A 16,194-nucleotide genomic window follows, 5' to 3' on the forward strand; every position below is an offset into this window, starting at 1 on the left:
CCATTGGATTTCTTTCTGTGGGGGCATCTAAAAAGCCTTGTTTACGCTACACCTATTCACACAAGAGATGCATTGTTGAATAGAATAACATTACATTGTGAAGCCATACGAAACTACCCTGGAATGCTATTTCATGTACAGAGAGGGTGTCTTCGCAGACTAAGAAAATGTATAGAGAGAGAAGGTGGTCATATCGAGCAGTTTCTGTAGCGGATTTTTCATTTCTGTTTGCTCTTGAGGCTCTTGAGTTTCGTTAGTTAAACGTGTTTGCATTATAAAAATTCGTTATGAACATTTTACCTATCATTTCCATTTTCCTTAAAAACTAATATTTTCGAATAATGGTAGACATCTCAGGATAAATGTTGTTGAATTAACGTTATCATTATTATTTCTGCTTTGATAATTATTCATTTCAAATAATGGTGGACGAGCGGGTTTGATGTCGTCGAGTGAAACTACATTTTTATCAAGACTCGTTGCTCCGATCGACTTTCCACACGAGTACTTTCATTCATAAAATTGTCCAAGTAACCTTAATTTGTTGAAAAATATTGGAAAATATCTGTCATTTCGAAGTTTTGGGGTGTGGACCATCGGGGGTAGTCCGTTCCTGACTTTGTAGCAAAACAACTGACTCCTGCATGAAAGCTCATCGAAGGAATTCATTTGTTTAGTCAATTACCAAAATTTGGATGATTTTGAATATTCACTTGAAAAGTTATCAAAGAAAAACATTTTTCATTTTGTAACTTCGAGGGCCCGTTACTTGGTAACGAAGGATTTTAGGAAAAAAAGTTATATGAAGTACTGGTGATATTTTGACCCCATCTATACATTCCCGAGAGGAAAAGAGGAAGTCCAGGGACACCCTGTATAGAATTCATTTCCAATACGCATTTCACTACAACTGTAGCTTTCTCAATTAGAGTGGTCTGAGACGACTTTTGCTACATGCGGTAGCGTCAGAGACTAACTGATGAAGCCACCTTGTGGCGAATCGCTTCTTCAATAAAATGTATTGAAAAAATTCTATAACGGTTATCATCGGTTATTATTGGTGTATTTATAATTTGTGCGGTTTGTTTTGGTGTTCGCTCAGTTCCAGTATTTTTGCCTCATTGCTGCAATTATGAACATTATTAGTACCTAGTATAATTTTTTTTACAGTGGAGATTTTCCTGATTGGTAATTTTTATATATTACCAGATTAGCGGTATTTTTGTAGCCAATTCAGTTGCTTTACTTTAGATCATTCAAGTTTACACTTCGAATTCATTGAAAAATTAAACCTCTTGTGGGTTTTTTGTTTTTTTTTTTAACCATTGAAAATATGAGAAAAAGTTTCTGATTATAACATCAACTTTCTCTTCTTGGTCATATGGAAAGTCATCTGAAATCAACAGTGATATGAATTCTGATCAATTTCTACCTGGTAATTTACTTTTTTCAATTTTATTCGTTATATGTTATATTCTTAGGACAAAATGATTCAATACTCATATATCATAAACTTCACAAGAGGCATGTGCTATGGCTGACTATATAAATGGCGTATTTAAAGTGAGACTTCGTTAATCCTTAGCTTGCAGTTCCGAGAATTGTTTGTAGGGGCGACAGCTAATTAATAGATAACAAAAGACAGATAAAGCATTTCAAGTAAGTGGAACAGATTTCTAGGACGACTTTCTTCTGTAGAGTCTTTGAAGGTTGGTTTCCGAAAATTCTCAACTTTTTTACGACTTTTCACAAACTACACTTAAACGATTTGATCTCCACTAACTTTATTGAAAATAATCATAACATGTTTCGCTAAAACATTAGCTTTTTCAAATGATTAGCGATAAGCGAAACATGTTATGATTATTTTCAATAAAGTTAGTGGAGATCAAATCGTTTAAGTGTAGTTTGTGAAATTACTATGGATCTTCATCAAGTAACGGCCGAATCAATCAGAAAATTTTTTACGACTATCCAAAAACGCTGACATTTCATAAGGTTATAAGCGGCTGAAACAAATATCATTTTGCCAGAAATTTGGTTCATGAACTTGATCAAGTCCAATTATGGAAACTTAATTATCAGTTCTGGAATTTTTAGTGATGAGCTTTTTAGAATATTCATCAGTACTGCTAGCATGGTGTTCGATGTATTTCCCCATATTGTGCACTTCTATTGCATCTGCAACCTAAGAAATAAATAACCAAATTTTCTTTATTTTCTTGTACGTTTTCATGCTAGAACTGACCAATATAATTGATGAAAATCCATCACAACGTATTCAAAAAACACACTTCAATGTGAGATGTCCACTCTAAAGTTTACAAAACCGCATAGCGAAACACGTGTCGCGTGTGTCGCTATGCGGTTTTGAATACGTTAACTACCACCTACTTATGAGTCTTTTTTGTGTCTTTATACTAGAATAAAACTCTTCTCTAAGTTTCTGTTATGTCCGTTTTTTCAGACTTTCTGCAGAAACTTGGTCTACTGAAAAACATAAATCACCCTATAGCCTAGAGTTTTGTAGTAACACCTGTTTCATGTATGCATTGTGGACTTTTTTGTTTTCTGGATTGTCTAAGATATGCGAGATAAAAAAATTCGAAAAATTTGATGCCCTATAGTTACAAGACAATTTTCCACTATCATTGTTCACGATGTAAACTGAACTCTTTGAACTCGTTGTTTCTCACTTCTCCGGTTCGATCTCTACAATTCATTATGGGTAGAATTTGAAACCTCCAGCGTAAAGTAAATCTATTGAAAATACTTTTCCCATGCCAGAACAAAAATATTGTTTTTCAAAGCGTGTTTTGCCAACCAAGTAGACATTATAGGTGTTGATGAAATAATCTGAATTTTCCTCGTCTTTTTGCTTCTGGGTGGGGGGATCCATATCCATATTAGTAGTCATCGCAGTGGAGATGAGTGCTGTTTTTATTCTCTTCTCAACTCACAGAACGATTGCTGCCATCTAGGACTCCAAGCGTTTGACAATTCGTTCGAAGTCTTTCAATATTGTACTAAATTCAAAGAAACTTCGGACCAAATGTTTAATCTTTGGCCCGGAATAATTCTTCGAAACATTTTCTGGATTTCAATTTCTTAGGATTCAATACATAGATTTCAGACCAACGGTAGTGAAGAGTTGAGTTTATTTTAAAATATTGCATTAAACAAAGCTAAACAATACAAACAATAATGTCGGATTTACTTTGAATAGTCTGATAACATGAATTAATCAGAAACCAAGTACATTTTTACTTTTCATTTCATGATTTCATGATTACTATCATCACTCATAACGTGATGCTATGGACGTTAAAACTCAATACCGTGGTTGTCAACAGATTCAGCAAATATGTTTCAAATTTAGATGAGGAAATCACCACATTGAGTGGTAATCAAAATTTATCTAGTTATGAAATATCAACGATTAATTTCCCATGAGGCTTATTTGGGCCCCTTTCCGTATAGGATTACTAAGATATTCAAATGACATGTATCTAATAATCTCATATTATATTTTCAAATGGATTCCGTCAAAACGTCCTAGAAATAACACAGTTAATATTCAATTTGCTTCCCGTAAAGGAATATTGGTTTTCTTATTGACATAAAGACTTTTTTATATCATACTATCGACTCACCCCGGCTCCGCACGGGTGCAATGCTGCAATGAAATTTAAGGGCATGGAAAAAGTGACGAAACGTAAGTTTCTCTTACGAACGCGCCATTTTACCCCGCGGCTGTCACCCAAGTTGGAATATTCAAAAATCCTTTCTTATTGCACATCTACAACATAAAACGAACCTACATACAAAATTTTAGCCTCAGAAAATATGGCGGTACGGAGGAATAGTGATGAAAAGGTAATTTTCATATGTGAATGCGCCCCTTTTATCCCCCTTTGGGACTCCCCAGTCGTAATATTTGAATTTCCTTTCTTAGGGCATACTGTTAAGGGATCCCTAGTTGAAATATTCAAATATACTTTTTTCATTGTACATCTACAACATAAATCGAACCCATATACAAAATTTCAGCCTCTGAAAATATAGCGGTACGGAGAGGTCTTACCAATACGGAGAAACAGAGATGAATGAGTGAGTGTTAGGTGTGTGACTTTCGCATTTATAACTATAGATTGCATGACTTTATATATGATCATTAGCTATAGTTGGAGTTTCACAAATGTATAAAACAATTTTTATACAGTGTGTAGAAAAAAAATGGAATAAATTCATTATTTCGGTTACTGTACATATTTTTTTAAAAATCTCGAAACACGTCAAATGTAAATTATAATTTGACATTCTTCAACGTAAATATGCCACCCCTACCTTCAACCCCCTTCGAATGACAGGTACAACCCCAAATTTTTCAAATGGGAAGTATAGGTTTGTGATATATCGTTTGAAAGGTCTCTTTATTCTCTATATTCAAGAATGCTATCGCTTTCAAGTTTATTGCAACAATTAAGATAAAATACATTAAAATCATGTAATTACCGAAAGTCAATAAATAGACTCAAAAACTAAAATGTAATGCAAAACGTAATGAAATGTAGAACGCGAAAAAAAACTATGGATGTTAACGAAGTAGATGTTTAAAATTTTCACCGCGAACATCTTGGCAACATCCTAATATCAAATAAAACTGTCATCTAACATTATTTAACATATCAGGCGTGACCGACCTAATCGCAAGCGTTATTCGTTCTTTTAAGTCATTCAAATCTGAAGATTTAGTTTTTTACACATTGCTCTTTACATATTCCCATTAAAATAAATCTAATGATGAAAGATCAGGTGATGGTGCTAGCCATTCAATCGATCCTCGTCTACCTATCCACCGATTGGGAAATGTTGTATCAAGGTATTGCCGGACATTAACTTGGTAACGTGATGGTGCTTCATCCTGCTGAAACCATATCGTATTCACTGGAACTTGGGGGTTTCCTGGATCGGGATATAAATTTGCTAAGCTTGGAATGACATCATTTTGAAGTAGTGCCAAATAATTATCGCCATTCGAGTTGCCCTCAATGAAAAAGGGACCTATGATCTGGTTTCCTACAATCCCTGCCCAAACATTAACCTTTTAGGGGTTGTGTTCTTCTCTCATCCAGTGAGGATTTTCCGTTGACCAGTAGCGACAATTTTACCGATTAGGATTACCGTTAAGAGACAAAGTACACTCATCAGAAAACATAACGTCTTCTAATTGGATGATATTGTTATCCAACATGTCCATCATTTGCTCACAAAAATAAGTTCTTCTATCAAAATCGTCTTCCATGAGCTCCTGAGTAGGTATCATTTTATAGGGATGCATTTTATTTTCTTTTAATATGTTTACTATCGATGTATGGCTAACATTGAATGTAGTGGGTGCCTGTCTACTCGATGTTTGTGTGTTTTCTTCAAACTCAATCATCACATCTAATTTGAGTTCATCACTCATTCTCATGAAATAGGCGAGCTATTTTCTGTTGTGTTCGGGTTTTATCTCCGTAACCAATCATTTGTAAAACTGTTATTTTATGTATTTCCGTTAATCTAACCATTTGTCAGACTTGAAGTTAACGAACTTTAAACTTGAATTAAAATACTGAAAACTAAAGTTGACAAGGCGTTTTGAACTAACGTTGCCACAAAAATGTATTCACAGTTTTTTAAAGGATAACATCCGAAAAGAAAATTGCTATGGTTTTAGCTTACTTTCTTATTATCAATACCTCAACATGAAATGAGTTTTGAATATATTGCAATAAGTTTTGAGTGTATTTTATGGAATATCGGTAACCACATGATTTTAATTTATTTTATCTTAATTGTTGCAATGAACTTGAAAGCGATAACATTTTTAAATAGAAAATAAATATACCTTTCAAACGATGTATCGCAAGCCTATACTTTCCATTTAAAAAATTGAGGGTTTTACCTGTCATTCGAAGAGGGTTGAAGGTAGGGGTAGCATTTTTCCGTTGAAGTATGTCAAATTATAATTTAAACGACGTGTTTTGGGATTTTGTTAAAATATGTACCGTAACTGAAGTAATACATTTATTCCATTTTTCTTTTACACACTGTATGTAACATAATGAATTAGTTCTTCAACAAAAACGTTTGTACCCTTGTTAGCACTATACTAATAAGAAAACAATAATTGATTATCAAAATAGTATACGACAAAATCTGCAAATAAACAATATTAGTTATTCAAATATCGTCCGGTATATCAACCTTCAGCAAAATGTACCAAGGCTTTCAGTAAATGTTGATTATGAGGTCTTGTGATCTGGTTCAAGGTGTGAAATTCTGGCTATCAGATGTTCCATTCACATTCGGTTCAGAGTCGGACTAACTAAATTCATTTCACAGATAAACCATTGCAAACCTTTTTATTTTGAATATGTGAATTCAAATTAATTGAAACTAGTGAAATTACCCATTTACGTAGAATTAATTAAATTAATTAATTTTTTTAAATAGACTACCTAAAGATCTACCAAAATCCAAAATCACCATCATAATATGTTATGCGATTCACTGCAGTTTTTGAGTTATATATCTCAACTTTCTCAAGAGTAACTATCCCCGGAATTTTTTGTTACGTATTTTCATGAATTGTTCCTTAATGCAAGAAATAAGTAATTATTTAAAATCACAGTAAAATATGAAAGTTTTCATCGATATCTATGAATCACGTTCGAACAAGGCAGAGTTGAAATTTCGAGTTCGAATTGAAAAAAAAATATCTGATAGATTCGGCCGTTACTTGATGAAGATCCATAGTAATTTCAAAAACTACACAAGTTTGTGGAGATCAAATCGTAAGGTGTAGTTTTTGAAAATTAAAAAAAAATTGCTCGGTTCCTTGGTGGTTTTAAAAACTTTGGGAAACCCTGAATGGTGGATGGTGAATTATTTGACTGTAAGATATTATCATTGCTTATTTTGTTCCTCCTGAAGCTAATTAAGATAGCTCGATTGAAAATGGTACGAAATACCACAACAACCGCTTTGACCAAAAACTTTCATATTCATTTATTTCAATATTGAGAATTATAAAAATACTAGCGAACTGCCCCAGCTCCACACGGGTGCAATGCTGATACTGAATATAAATTCACCCACCGGAAATTTTATCAGGGCAAGGAGAAATGGTGATGAAAAAATAATTTTGTTTCATAGACGCTCCTTTTTCCCCTGCGATTGGCGCCCCAGTTGGAATATTTAATAACCTTTTCTTATGGCACATCCACAACATAAAACGAACCTACATAAAAAAATTCAGCCTCCGAAAATATAGCGGTATGGAGAAACAGTGATGAAAATGTAATTTTCATATGTAAACGCGCCCCTTTTATCCCCAAGGGATCGCCCAGTTGAAATATTTGCAAATTCTTTCTTATAACACATCTCCAACAAAAAACGAATCTACATACAAAATTTTAGCCTCCGAAAATGAAGCGGTGCGGAAAAACAGTAATGAAAATGTAATTTTCATATGTACACGCGCCCCTTTTGTCCCCAAGGGGGTTGCCCCATTTGGAATATTTGAGGATTCTTTCTTATTGCACACCTTCAACATAAAATGAATCTAACTTGTTCGATTGATGACTTATTTATTTTGTAGAAATTCATGTTGAATAGAGAATAAAGAAAATACTTTTATGTAGTTTCTACTGTGTTTATTCATTCGTTACGGCCGGTTTCGGCTTATAAGGCCATTTTCAAGTAACTACCACAAATTGTCAAGTTGCGTCTTAAATAGTGTGGACAGGTATCTGCTCTATGTACCTGACCTAACACGTTACCAATATTACAATATGTCACAATAACCAACTATTGGATGGATCCTAAAATTCCTAAATTCAAAATGGGCGAGCTGCATAGATCTAGTTGGTCGTTGAGCGTTATGAACTTGGGATCCTTGTACAATTTATTTATTTCCAACGCTTCCAATAAATTCATCTCCCTTCCTTCGTTACATGTATGAAGAATTTTCATGTTTCCTTTATTTATTGTATGGTTTGTTTCTTTTAGATGTCCATATTTGGCTGATTTTTCATCTGATAATACATGTTCTCGGTATCTCATGTCGAAGTTTCTGCCTGTCTGACCTGTATAACTGCTGGGCAGTCCCCACAATCTAGCCTCCGAAAATTAATCGGTGCGGAGAAACAGTAATTAAAAGCTAATTTCATATGTAAACGCCCCTCTTTTACCCCCGCGGGGTGCCCCAGATGGAATATTCGAAAATCCTTTCTTAGTGCGTATCAAAAACCTAAGAAGCACCTATATACCAAATTTTAGCTTCCTAGGACTCACCAGTACGAAGAAATAGAGATGAATAAATGTTAAGTGACTTTCATTTTTTTAAGGACAAAACACAAACATTGCAGGAACATCCTCAAGGGGCTCTCAGAGCGGTGCCTGTGCGAAAGTAGCGATTTACATTGAATTTAACGATTTAAATCCATTTGGAAAAACATTCTCAGGAATTTTATTCCACATAAACGCAGTTTCGCATTCACAAGTATTACATTCCATGTGAAAATTGACTCCAGAAAAATCAGCTTCCAAATAAGGATTACTATTACTCTAATCAGAATTTCCAAAAAGGAAAAATTCGAATGTTCGTTGTGTTGGGGTTTCTTCTCATCGAAATTATTGCGTAATTTCTGAGGTACGCCAATAGTTGAATACATTTTAAAGAAATCGAAACAATTTACAAAAGAACTAACGAAAGGATCGTAATTAAAAATTGTTGTCTCTGATGATGCTAAATATTTCAAATGAATCGTTACGAAAATACCAAGTGTAATATACCACTGAATTGTGATTTTATCAATTTATCAATATTTGTAATAAATGAGACAGGTCCGTATTTGAAAAAAAAAGTTGGTGGTGGCCGAGTTGACACGAAATGTTATTTCAAGATTCATTGTTACATCGTTATAGTTCATTTCAAATGAAATATAACTATTCGTAAGAAAAACAAAAACATTAGTATTTTTAGTTTTTCCTGTATAACTCGAGAAGGGAGAAAGTTCCTGTAAATTTTCTTTGGCCATTGTACTGTAGATTTTGACAGTTCTGAATAACGCCTAATATAATTGAACATTCAGCTCACTCGATTTTTTTCAAAGTCGACATACATTTGATCGAGTGAATTCCTTGAAGTATCAAAACATGAATTTCTATGGAAACTAAGCATTTTATAGGTATAGGAAATTTAATTGAAAGTGATCATCAATCTGAATGTTTATTGCAATGAAACAGTAAACAATAGTTTTTGTAGACACCCTATAGGAAATCAACTGCTCAGATAAACCTTTTGTTAGTCCCATAACAGAACAAAAAAATTGAAGAGAAATTAAAGAGAGAAGAAAAATATATTCAAATGAAAAATGTCCTGCAAATGAAATTGTTTATATTAAATGTCAAATAAAAACTTTGCAGAATAGGTAAAAAGTATGTGATACGGAACAGGTAAAATCTAAATCTGTAATGAAAAGTAGGATTTTCTATTTGAAATAACTTGATACGGAACAGGTAAAATCTAAATCTGTAATGAAAAGTAGGATTTTCTATTTGAAATAACTAAGTTCGAGCCTACTACGGGTATAATCGGAAATGTTCGTTACATGCAAATATTTTAGCTGAATTGTACTCAATGTCATTCCTATACTATGAAATTTTCATAATTTTCGTAGCTTTACTTTTCAAACAGCAATCAACGCTATGCCTGGAGGGTCACCCAGTATTCATCCCTTTCTGTTAAGTTGCAATCAGTAATGGAGGGCTATTTCAAGCAGATAAAAGCTAGGATAGCTAGGTTGAATTTGTGAATTTGAAATATCGATTCAGTGCAGAGGAACACTTCAATTTTGATGTTCCATAGTTTTCGAAAGCATATAGGGTTGGTGTTATCAAATAAGAAACTTCACTGTCTAACGACAGTCACTATTAAGGCAGCACGATAATCATTATATCTCGATTTCTAATATGATAACGATTTTAGTTTCTACTATAATGGACATAAAATCATGAAACCCAAAATCAATCTTTCCAATACTCTCAACAAATTGGCATTACTTGTAGTACTATCACAATCGTAAATCATTAATCTTGAAATACTTATTCAATGATATTTATTATCATAACCCGCTATAAACATTACTGTCTGATCAACCGATATTTTTCTTTTTATGTATTATCAGTATCTGCCGAAAATATTTATTTAGGAATAAGGATTTTAGAGATTTTTATGCCTTTTGCATCATAAATACTGCTCTTCGAAAGTTTAGGTACCGTTTGTTGGTCCCAAAACTTTTTTTATTGACAAAATTTTGGACGTTCATTAGGGCCCAACGCATATTGAACAATATATGTATAATATCTATGTTTGTATATGTATATGTTCGTTGATATTTCCATTGATTTGCTTATTTTATAGAACCTCGGTAGCAGTAGTCATAAAATGAAATGTTCAAAGAGCCTCCAACCGAAAAAAGACTAAAATCGAGGAAATCATTTTCCCCGTCTGAATAAATATCATGTCAATAAACTCATTGAGAAGATCATTAATTGCTTGATATGATTAGGCCAACGCCTAAAAGAAAAAAGTCACGAGTGAAGTCACAAGATTACCAATCGCATTCAACGAATAATCAAGTTCTAGCAACATGAATTTATCAAATTACTAATTTGAGTACTTAATGCTAGCTATACTTCAATACAAATAACTAGGTTTTTAAATCTTAAATTTACATAGGACTTACCCTAAAATGAATTGTTCAACATACACCGTAGGTACCTTGTACGCCACCGACTGAACCAACTAGTTATGAATTAACTCTCATTATGAATTGTCACATGTTTTTATTATGAATTGTGTACTCAAGACGAGTTCGTATGCAATCGCTATTGTGATAAGCACTATAATCGGAATAATACCGTAACGTTACGGCTAGTTGGCGTCATACGAAATGTGTAATACGAAATATCGTACAAAATCACTTTAGATTACTGTCGCTTTCTGCCGGCATAACACCGTCCCGTCTTTAGTTCGGTGATTGCCAGATATTTTTTGAAACAAAAGTTTATATCAGTCACAAAAGCGTATTGTCATTCAATCAGATAGGATTGATAATGAATGAAACTAATGATTTTTTATAAATCTAGGTAGATACACACAGAAAATGTATCTAGTGTTCAAAGTTCAATTTGAGAATGTATTAAATTCGTTTTCCTATTTTACCAAAATCCACCTTCTAGACTAGAGGATGAAAATAAAATTCAAGCATTCATGGATTGTGTTTCTCCCTCACTTCACGAATTCATTATTGATGGACCCATTGTTTCACTATTCCCAATTTGCAATTCCTGGCAAAAATTATATTTGACAAACTAGCATCGTATCGAAAGTATAATATAAGTACCTAATAAATATATCGAGATTCATCACTCACCCCCCTTCCATCGATTTTCAGTTGAATCAACCTTTTAAATGTAGTGAGTAAAATGCGACTAACCTATTATGTATACTAATTGGACTAATATCCATAAAAAAAGTCGCATTGTTACGTCGAAGGATCGTCACAAACAGAGATCGATTTTAGACAAGCAGCGTAGTTGTAAAGTTTTCCACAGGGTCTGGTAAGACATTGATTAACACCATTCCTTTTGATTCGTGATCAGAACCACCTTCTTCCTGGAAAAATTTCAGCTCTAAAAAATCCAAATTTGTCTCACTCTTCAATGAAGCACTTCCGTAATTATCAAGGTAAAATTATGAAACTTGCACGATTGATGAAAATGCTGAAGATACACTTACCGGCTAAATGATGTTGGCCTAAGTGATATACACTGCCCGCCATTCACGATGGAAGAAGCCATTTTTATAGTAAATCATACTAGGGGGCAAAACAGGCTGAAAATTCCTACAGAGTCGTGATCGCGACCCCCAAATTACTACAGGCACCCCTTTTTCCTGAGAAAATGTCAGTCTTGAAAAATCCAAATTTGTCTCACTTTTTATAAAACCACCCCCGTAACTTCCGTAATTGTCAATGAAGAATGATGAAACTCGCAGACCTGCCCGCCAGTCGCGATGAAAGACCCCATTTTTACGGTAAATCATTTTTACGGTAAATACTAGGGAGCAAAATAGGCTTAACATTTTTTTCAGATTCGTGATAGAGACCCCCAGGTACACCTTTTCCCTAAAAAAATGTCAGCCCTGAAAAATCCAAATTTATCTCACTTTTCATGAAAGCATCCCCCTATCTTCGTAATCATCAGGGTAGAATGGTGAAACTCGCAGGATTGATGAAAAAGCTGAAATTACACTTTCCAGCTGAATTACGTTGACACCTAAGTGATATACACTGCCCGCCAGTCGCGATGGAAGAACCCAGTTTTACGATAAATCTTACTAGGGAGCAAAATAGGCTGAAAATTCGTTCAGATTCATCATTAGGAACCCCAAATTACTACAGGTACACCTTTTTCCTGAAAAAATATCATCCCTGAAAAACCCAAATTTGTCTCACTTCTCATGGAAGCAACCCTGTATCTTCCGTAATTGTTTACGTAGAATTGTGGAATTAGCGGAATTGTAGGATATACCAATAAGGCTTTTCACCTGAACCAATACTTCTCATGGAGAAACCCGAAAAATAAAATATGAGCATTAGCTTAGGGGGCTCTCAGTTTAGAAATAAATCAACCAACCTAAATATCCACTGAAAATGTTTTTTCGGGAAAAATCATTGTATTTTATAACCTCTCAACATTTATTCACTAATAAATCATTGCCATTCTTCTTGTATTCAATAAAAATCAAGGGATGCCCTGACGTTGCCGTGGAACAACAAATGAGGATTGATATTAACCAGCAATTTTGTTGATAGAGCCTATTAAATTCAGTCATACTTCCTCGTGTTAATTCTGTTATTGTTCCTGTTGTTTTCGTTGTCGCTGTTGTTTTTGTTGTGTGTGTTCCTGTTTCTTTTATGATAGATATTGATTTTCATATCGATTTAGTCTAAAACATATCCCGACAAACTCTACAAGAGAAAATTGAAATAATACTGATGATTGGAGAAGGTGCGAGGTATCACCCCTTGATACTCCTGTTCAACAGAACCGGTGTTGTGTGTGTGTTTTATTGAACGAAATCTGATTGGAAAATTATTCGTTCATTTTCTGGAGAATGAGTTCTCCGACTTTCTGGAAGAATTGCCTCTGAATGTAAGGAATAAATTAATGTTTCAACTGGATTGGACCTAATAGCCCTCTGGTGTTGTGGCCCCCACATATCCCTGATCTCACCCCCCTAAACTTGTATTTATGGGAAACGTTAAAAAATACAGTGTCTAGGAATAGGCACTACTCGTGAAGATCTCCGCGCGAGAATTATTTATTTATTTAGAAAATACACCCAACAGGTCATGAGACCCAATTACAGGAGTACATAATACAAAATGAAAAGCTTATATTAGTCCTGAAAAACAAAAATTAAACATAAAACGTAATCTATATTAGCATTACATACCATGTAACATATCAGTTCTATAGTGCATTATATATTGCTTTCCTAAACTGAGATAATGGTAAGAAGAATATATCTATGTTTTGTAGACTATTGTAGCTTCTACACATAGATGTCAAAGGACAGTGAAAGTGGTGTTGTGAGTTAGGTATGTCGATGTAAAAAGTTATATGTTACCTGGAAGTTATACAAGGAATGTTAAAATTCAATGATGAAAGTAAAGTAGACGAGTTGATTTGATTATGTATGATTTTGTATATAAAAATCAAGTCGTTAATTTGGCGGCGTTTTTTAAGTGATGTCTAGTTGAACTCTTCCAATAGTAAATCATAACTATACTCTCTTATGAGGTAAGAACCATGTTTTTTTAAATAAAGAAATTGCAGAAACTTTTTGTGTACAGCTTTTCAATATATATATATATATATATATATATATATATATATATATATATATATATATATATATATATATATATATATATATATATATATATATATATATATATATATATATATATATATATATATATATATATATATATATATATATATATATATATATATATATATATATATATATATATATATATATATATATGTATATCCTAGTGACGAGAACGTTTCTTGCCAATGTTATATTATCCAATTTGTATTTATATATGTGTACCGAGGATTTTTTTGCAAAAGTCATAATTTTACATTTGCCTATGTTTAATGATAGTTCATTTTTCTGACACCAATCATGTAACTCAGTAATATCGTTTTGTAATGATATACAATCTAAGTAGTCTTCAATCTCCCTGAAAATCTTCATATCATGAGCAAAAAGTAGTTTTTCAGAGTTGATATTATCAGAAATGCCATTAACAAACAGAAGAAATATTGTGTAAAAATACAAAGATTTGATGCAGTGCCACGACACTTCACAAAACCATGTTGAAATTCGGAAATTGTGTTTTTTACGTGCTTATAAATGAGGTCCGATAAAATTATTTCAACTAATTTCGAGTACACTGATATTATAGTAATCGGTCTATAATTAACTATTTCCGAATTCTTGCCGGTTTTAAAGATAGGGCATACCCTCGACAGCTTCCATATATTCGGAAAGTCAATTTTTCAGCATGAGGTTGTAAATGATACAAAGAGGCTTCGCAAAAAGAGCAATATGATTCTTAACAAGTTTGACTGGAATGCTATCTGGTCCAACTGTCAATTTAATTTTCAACTTATTGTTAGCGGAGATGATGTCATTTTTCGAGATTTCACTAAGATGTAAGTAATCACTGGTGTTGATACATTCTCCATTACTCCAGTTTGAATTTTTTAGATTACTATTAGAAATATACACGCTTTGAAAGTTCGTTTCAAATGCATTAACTTTAGCGTTAGGTGATGACAATATTTGATCATTAAAATACATATGTCCTGGAATTCGAGTTTTATCATTCTTTGAGTTCACATAGCTCCAAAAACTGGAGGGATTTTTTTTCAGGTTTTGTTCGGAGTTCGCAATGAAACGTTTATATGAAATATCTATATCGCGTTTAACTGAATGCCTCATCTCTCTGAACTTTTCACGATAAAAAAGTAGTTGATGATGCCTATACATTTTCAGGTAGTGATTTTTTACTTTCAGCTTACGAATCAGATCTTTTGAATACCAGGTAGGGTACTTGCGGGAGCAGCATTTTTTCATGAGTACACACTTTTTTATTGTATTTTGTATGACTTCGTTAAACCGTTCGCATGTTTGATCGACGTCATTCAGGTTGCTGAAGTGTTGATTCCAATCAACTATTCCGAGTAATCTGCAAAGTTTTTCAGTATTGGTATTTCTGAAGTTATACCGGTTAATGGAAGAAGAAAATACCACAGAAACTCAGAAAGTTATTGAAACGTAATATCAAATTAGTTTGAACTTTTTTATCATAATGATCTTGAAATTCTGGAATATTGAAGTCACCTAAAATTATTGTATTGCTAAGGTCGTGAATGTTCTCTAAGCATTCGAAAAATTCATCATATTCATCAACAGATGTGTATGGAGGAATATTTACAAGTATTATGATTTTTGAATCATGATTACTGCCCCATATCTTTACTGACAAAACATCAATTTTATTAACATGACAAATCAATTCAAGGCGTTCGGATTGGTATTTGTTGCTATCGACTGCCAATAAAACACCACCTCCACGAGCTCCTGTGTTTCTATCTTTACGATAAACTGTATAATTATGCGGGAATAGTTCGCTGTTGAAAAGATCTGCATGTAACCAACTCTCTGAAATAGCAACAACACTATGAATAATCGAAGCATGCCAGGAAGTTACACCTGGGAAACTAAGAAAAGTGATTGTAAATAATAGAAAACGAATAGTCATAGATTCATAGAAGGAACAATTATTTGAATTTTGTGAATCCGAATCAATATTGAATTTTCAGTTTTTTTCTATATCCTTTTTTCCTCATTAATGAAATCAGCGGTACTTACTCGTATAATCGAGAACGGTCTTCAACTATTTACAGTTGGATATATTTTGTACTGAATTTTTCTCAACCCTGAAACTTCAATATGTTGAATTGACTTTGAATGGTGCAATTATATATTCTTAA

At 33.3% G+C, this 16,194-nt stretch overlaps 1 protein-coding gene across 2 annotated transcripts in view; it reads right to left on the minus strand.

The window, feature by feature from the left end:
• Positions 1-16,194, minus strand: part of Vha100-2 (V-type ATPase subunit a family protein Vha100-2) — a 92,605-nt gene that overhangs the window by 63,309 nt on the left and 13,102 nt on the right. The window contains exon 1 of one of the 2 annotated variants that reach the window (XM_074185415.1): positions 10,800-10,954. The exons of the other annotated variant lie outside the window; for it this stretch is intronic. The gene's annotated coding sequence lies outside the window, so the exon portion shown is untranslated. Of the gene's footprint in view, positions 1-10,799; positions 10,955-16,194 lie in introns of those variants that run through there. 2 annotated transcript variants of the gene reach the window in all.

The sequence above is a fragment of the Leptinotarsa decemlineata genome, unplaced genomic scaffold (genome assembly GCF_025532065.1).
Source record: "Leptinotarsa decemlineata unplaced genomic scaffold, Ldec_3_MD MMD2_P_RNA_scaffold_2, whole genome shotgun sequence".
NCBI classification, from domain to species: domain Eukaryota; kingdom Metazoa; phylum Arthropoda; class Insecta; order Coleoptera; family Chrysomelidae; genus Leptinotarsa; species Leptinotarsa decemlineata.